A 6,768-nucleotide genomic window follows, 5' to 3' on the forward strand; every position below is an offset into this window, starting at 1 on the left:
AAAGTCAGAAAAAAATCACAAATTTATTTCCAGCACAAAAGCTATTACTAAAAGTTACTTTTATTGTCTTAGAAGTCAGAGCCTTGGAATAAAAGTGCTATATTTGGTGTGCTCTGTGCAGTGTGCTATATTCAGGTGTTCATGGTAAACTTGAGTATGACTGTTCAGTATCCCCTAGTTGTTGTGTGACTGGTACCAGAACTCTAATTCCCTACACTTTTTCTTTCCTAACAATGAAACATTTCTACCAGAAGTGTTCAGTTCATTAGTTAACTGAAATTATTGTGATCATGCTTCAATACTTTACTAGGATTTATTTTTAGACTTCTTCTTTCCTTGTTTGGATGTATTAGTGCCCTTTCTTTTTTATTTTCTCTCTCACAAACTGTAAGTACAGTGTTCTTTACAAATAGGAGAGTATCTATTCCCTCCAAAACATCAACATTTGTCATCAAAGTAAAATACAAAAACCAGTTACTGATGCACATCACCAATCAAAGCAACTGCTGACTACTGTGGATGGTCTCCTAATCTCTCTCAAAGGAAGAAAAAGTATATTTAGAGAAACTGAAGCATCTTTGAACAGTCTGCTATGAGTCAAACGGGTTTGTTTTGCAACAGATTTTATTTGCTATGAATAATTTGATGAGCTTTATTTAATTGGCAGACACAACAATAACCACTCATATCACATTTCCCATAGGCTCCAAATCATGTTTGAGCCCTTTTACACAGTTAAATGGTTACTAGTTTTCTTCTTTCAACATCTGTTTTAGTCAACCTTGCCAAGTATCTATTCATTGCTGTTATAACAAGATGTCAAATATTTAGAATTACGAAACAGCTTTACAATTGTGCCTGAACATCTTTTAACTGTCTCATTTTGGATTTTGTAACTTTGTATATAATTTGCAGAACTTAGGAGAAAACACAAAAATCTATTAATAAAAGGAAAAGGGAAACACAGCAAGTACATCATTAACAGTTTCAGCGGAATCACAGATTCTCACTTAGATTTCAGGAGAATATAGACATCTAAAGCGCTCAGAAAGATCAGCATTTCTTAAAATCGAAACAGAAACAATCCACAGCTTTCTCCTGCCTCGCAATAATAGTGCAGTGCACTGACGTTAATTATATTGGAAAACCTAGTAAAACCCAAGTAAAATGTACATGTCTGCATGTCATTGTTCTGATGTGGTGGATAATGGAAACCAACACTGCAATATTTGAGTCACAGGATAAGTCAGTTCTTTTTGACTTGAAGGACCAGCCCTGGATATTAAGAATAAAAGTATATTTCTAAACTTCTCATACAAACCAATTAGTCTTTTCACTAATATTCTTAGTCATAAGCAACAAGAGATCTTATGTTAATTCTAAGCCTTCATTCTAACCCCTCTGTATAAAAGCAGCTTAGTAAAAGACTTCAGTCTAAACAGAACTCAGACCACAATGTACTTCTCATCGTATACAAAAAACATGTGCTTACCCAACTTGGCCTTACTTGATGATATGTCCCAGTTTGGCATAAACTATTTTATAAAATGAAAATTGAAAACAGACGTTAATGAAGACTCTCTCCTTAGAAACAGTGGATAGGTGATATCACAAGCCAAGAATTCTCAATTTTATACCCTCTTCCACAGAAGGCACAGCTCTGTCACATATTTAAATGGCTTTTTTTCCAAAATTGGCATGTTTTCCAAAATATTGCTAAATAAGATCATTGTGTACCACATTCTTGTGCCAAAATATACAAAATGCGCTATATCAGTCACATGTGTAGCTAGGCATCCAGGACAGGACTCAGAACTGGCTTTTTTAAACTGTAAATAACAAGCCTCCATTATGACCTAAATGCTATTCTCTCTGTGAGACAACCATAACAGTTATTTACCCAAACTCAGCAGAATGGCTTCCCTTAAATTATAGCAAACTGTCAGAGACAGAAGAGACAGAGAAGATTTAGGCCCAGACCATGGGCATTTTTAAATCAAAGGCTGATCTCTCATTCCCTAAGAGACACCAGTATTTTGCCTGTAATGAGCTGTTGCTCTAAAGCTGGCTTTGTGGCTGAATGAAAGAATAAGGAATTGTGTATGAAAGAGATCAGATTTCCTGCTATGACCAAGGATACATAAGCTGGCATGTAAAAAAAAAAGTGCAAAATAGTCTTCTATATACTGGATCTTGTACTAGAACACAGGTCCATGTAATTTGATATGAATTTTGAAGGAAATAGGATTCAAAATGAAGCCCTAATATGGGATTTAATTGATCAGATACAGTAAAATACAAAGCCACTGTTCAAGGAAAAGGTTTGTGGCTTGTTATCTTACCATTAGTTGTGACTGAGAATATGATAAGTTTATTTTGCAGGATTTCATGAAGGAATACCCTGCAAAGCAGAATTTTGTGGAAGGAAATAATCCTGGGTTTCAGACAGAAAGGTTTTACCTCATTAGTTTTCTTGCCTTTCAAGGATACATTATCAGCTGTGGCTGGTGTGAGTGATACAAGGCATGTAATGCTGTGCTTGTGGAAATAGAAAAAGATATTACTATGCCTTAGTAATAATTGCACAGCAGTAGAAAAAACATGCAATGGATAAATATCCATCTTTGGACAGGAGAGTGGGGTTATTAAACAATTGCATGTTTCCTTAAGGATAGGAGAGCGAGCTCTTGTTTATCACTGTCTCTAACTACACAGAATTGTGATATCAATTTTCAAAGAAACAATTGCTTAAGAAACCAAAACTGAAGGTAAAGAAATTGTAGAATAATACAACTGTGTCCTAGGAGAGTTATCTATTTAAGTTTATAGAGGAGCTAAAGGATCAGTCAAGCACAATGCAGACAAACTTAATAATCTCAAGTTTACATAAGTACATATTGCATGTGTTAAGAACATGTTCACAGTAAAACCGTGTTAGAGGATTTTAAGAATTCTGGCTGCTTTCATCTTGAAAAAAATTACTTGAGCAGCTGTGTCAGTGAGTTAGAGAACTGGACCCTGCAGAGGGTTTGAGGGGAAAAGAGGCTTAGCTAATTTTCTGAAGAATATCTTTCCTAGCCTAGTGAAATAATATGACAATTATACTTGTCAAAAGTCAAGGACAGTGGTCTTGTTTGCTTTCCCGGGAGAATCTGTGTTTTGGGTTAGATGAGGGAATCCAGGGGTGTTTAACCACAGTTTTGGAGATTTTGCTCCAATACAAAATGCTCACCTCACTGAACTGCAGGCCTGACTTTCCACATCTCTTACAATTTCCCTTCTGTAAGGAGCCCAATCTTTGTATGTTTGCAGAGCAGAATGTACTGAAGTCTCAGCTTCTGAGACACTTCAGACCCACAGCTCTAGTAAAGAGAACATTCACAGCAGTGGTGAAGGAAATAAAAGCGGGACAAAATACAGTAATAAGAGGAGACTGAACAGAAGTGTTAAACTTTCCTCTGTAGTTTGTGGGGTAATTGCAGGTCACTCTACTCTCCACAGACACAGCTCTACCTCTCCAGATTTCATGAAGAGGCAGGAAAATCAGGCTTAGGGTTTAATTTGCATCCCTGCATTTTACTCCCCCACTACACTGCCCTCGTGTGGTCTTAGTTCCAGCACAGAAACTGTGCTGGAAGCACGAAAGAATTACCTTTGGGGTTTTGGAGAAGTGTGAGGCAGTCACATGATAATCTGGACCTGATTCAGGATGTTTTAACCAATCCTACTGTTCTGGACCAAAAACACATGGTGCAGATGTGAATCTGTTGTTATTTCATTACGGCAACAGCTCTTAATCTGATTGCCAGCCCCTGTGCTCTAAGAGCACTCTGATCTAAATGTCAGTTTCTTACCTTTTTATTCTCTGAGTTTATGTCTCCTGGTTCTGTTTGTGGCTTATGTGAAATGAGTGGGTGGTTTCAGACCTGTGCACAGGAGATAGGTGCTTATATAATGAAAATCAGCATCTCCAAGCAAATGGCATAATTAGCACTGTCAGATCTCTGGAACAGAGCGGGGAAGGCTTTGGGGATAGAGGTTCTGCACCATTTTCTCTCAGACATGACTCCTGCACTTGAGTCACCAGTTATGTTAAAACTCCCCCTAACTATAGAATGTGCTGGATGTGATTCACTGCTCCCTAGAAGAGTTTTGTCTCTGATGCACGAGTCCCTTCCAGCTGAATTGTCTGGAATCATGAAGGAAATGCGGCAGACGGTGACTGTTGAGGGTGGCAGTGCCATCCCAGGGCAATCCTGTGCTCCCCCTCACCCCAGCAGTGTCTGAGCAAAGTCTGACTGGAGCCCACTGGAGCCTGCTCGTGGCTCTCTGTAGGATTGCAGGCTGTTTTCCTCCCTTAAAAAGACAGCATTGCCTGGCTCTCACAGTGCCCTCTTCTTTCTGCCTTGTGCTCTTGGCTGGCTTGCACCCAAGTGCTGCAGAAGTAAGATCCCTGTTTTCCAGGGATCGAGGCTCACACTCCTGCAGTATGGGCAAATGTAACTCTAAATGTAAATAGCAATGTGCTGCCTCATGCTGAATTGTGGCCTGAATACTTCTACACCAGTGATTTGCTGGGCAGAGTTTTGCTTTAGCTGCTGCCTTAACTAATACTAAAATGCAGCATGGAGAGGGCACTCAGCCAGAGCTCTGCAATCTCTTCCTGGCTTGGCCACACTCTTGCTCCTTCTGATTTGCTGGCTGTCACATAGGAACAGTAATACTGAAATTCCCTTGTAAAGTGCTTATATAGCTACAACCACTAGGTAAGAATTAATTATTATTATTACTGTAGACTTTGGAAGCCAAAATTTGACCTTTCCTTGCACTCATATGTCATCAAATTGCCATAAGCCTGTCTGAAGAAATAATTTAACCAGCAGGCTGTAGTAGAGCAAGGGCTGCAAAAAAATGCTCATATCACAGATCCAATTTAAGGCTGTTGTCCTGCTATCAAAACAGAACAGGAGACCAGAGATCTAAACAACAGCAGGTCTCAGGAACCGTTTCCCACAATCCCTTCTAGGAGAGGTGAACTGATGGAAGTTCATTTGTGTGTGATTTGAAGAAAAATCTCAATAAAAGCAGCAAGATAAAAGAAACAGCTGTGAAACTGAATATGATGAGGCTTGTTGGCCATGTGACCCTGGCTGTCTCTTCAAATCCTTTTCTGCTTGTTAGTGACTGCCCCTTACCTTCAGTTCAGGCTCTCTTCTGTTTAGGCAAACACAAACAACAGCTACACGCTCTTGTCTAAGACAAACAACTAGGAAAGCAGAAAGAACAAAAGTAACTTTTCCATGAGAAACCACAGTCTGATCTTGAACAGGCTCTAGGAATTCAGAGAACAAAGCAGCTCACGCCTCTGCCACCAGGCAGAGTTCATATAGCTTTACAAGAGGGAAAAGACGTGGGCACTTTTTGGCAACCTACCTCATGCTCTGACTTCCACATTTAAGAAAAGGCAAAGGGTGCTGGTAGAATACATCAGAGCAATACCCTTAGAAATTAGTAACAGAATGTGGAAAAATCAGTTTCCATTGTGAGTCATGATTTCTCAACAGTGCATCCATTACACAATAAAATACTACTCAACATACCCTGATGGGCCTAGTTAATCACTGAGGAAACATTTGAACAGTAACAAAAAATGAAGGTACAATTATTTGAATATGATCTGATAATGACTGGTTTGTGGAAGGAAGGTTGGATATTGGCAACTCTTTCCAAAGAGGATTCCAACCGGAAAAAATATGATTTGCAAATAGCAATGATCTGAACATTCAATTGTATCAGAAAAGAAAGCATCTGAAATAGGTGGCTGTGGAAATAGAGATTTTTACAGCTCTTCTTCTAATTGTTCTCCCTAATTTTCTGCAAATTTCACGTTTTGAGCAGTGTTCCCCACTGTCGGCCCCAGGCCCTTTTCCCACTAGCACTCTTAAGTGTTCCTTATTGCTCCCTTCATGCTAAATTATATGCAGGCTGCCACAGGTTCTTCTAACATCCTTGATTATCTAGCATCACAGTGATTATCAATGAATAGGAGAGTGGACTAGCAATGGTTACTGTTTAACTAGACACAGAAGCATGAAAAGTGCAGGTGGCAGGATAACTTCCCTGCTCAGGGAATCTGTGTGGACAGATGCCTGAGATTTTGCAGCTAAACTATGCAGTGAATTATTGTAGATGGTACATTTCATTCATTAGCTGTGGAAATTATCTGGTGGTAAAAAAGGTGAAGAGTCTGCCATGCATTTTGGTGTCGCCTAGAATTTGTAGATATTTGTGTGGTTTTGTTTTACATTATAGTTTCTTTAGGTGATGTGTGTAAATGTGTACCTTTACTCTTTAGAGATGGACACTTTTTTTTGCTTCTCTCCTCCTGCCCACTGGCCACTGTCAGTGAAAATGATCAATTCTAATGTAAGAACTCAGCCACCATGTATTAATTTTAGATGGCACTCCTGTGCCACATTGTGCTAAAGCCTGTCCTCATTGTATCTGGAGACTGTTTTGCTTTAAGACCCCTGAGTGCAAAGCTTTTGACTAAATCCACAACAAAGCTCTGTTTAACACTCAGCAATCTGTTCTCCATTATCCAGTTGGACTGTTCCTATGGGTTGTGCCCGGAAGTTTCACTGCAACTGTTTGGACCTAAACTAGACATCAGAGTGGAAAGTAGACTTTGAGAAGGAAGAAAGAGCAAAGAAAGATTACTACTTTTATTCATAGCAGAGGCATTTTTGTGTGTGCTCAGAAAGGAAA

General features: G+C 39.2%; 1 protein-coding gene across 2 annotated transcripts in view; it reads right to left on the reverse strand.

Annotated features, from left to right (window-relative positions):
• Nucleotides 1–1,635, reverse strand: part of LIPC (lipase C, hepatic type) — a 64,892-nt gene extending 63,257 nt beyond the window's left edge. The window contains exon 1 of one of the 2 annotated variants that reach the window (XM_038147192.1): nucleotides 1,493–1,635. The gene's annotated coding sequence lies outside the window, so the exon portion shown is untranslated. The remainder of the gene's footprint in view (nucleotides 1–1,492) is intronic. The other variant, XM_038147191.1, reaches the window with a different exon arrangement.
• Nucleotides 1,636–6,768: the final 5,133 nt, after the last annotated feature.

Source organism: Motacilla alba, chromosome 10 (assembly GCF_015832195.1).
Source record: "Motacilla alba alba isolate MOTALB_02 chromosome 10, Motacilla_alba_V1.0_pri, whole genome shotgun sequence".
Lineage (NCBI taxonomy): Eukaryota > Metazoa > Chordata > Aves > Passeriformes > Motacillidae > Motacilla > Motacilla alba.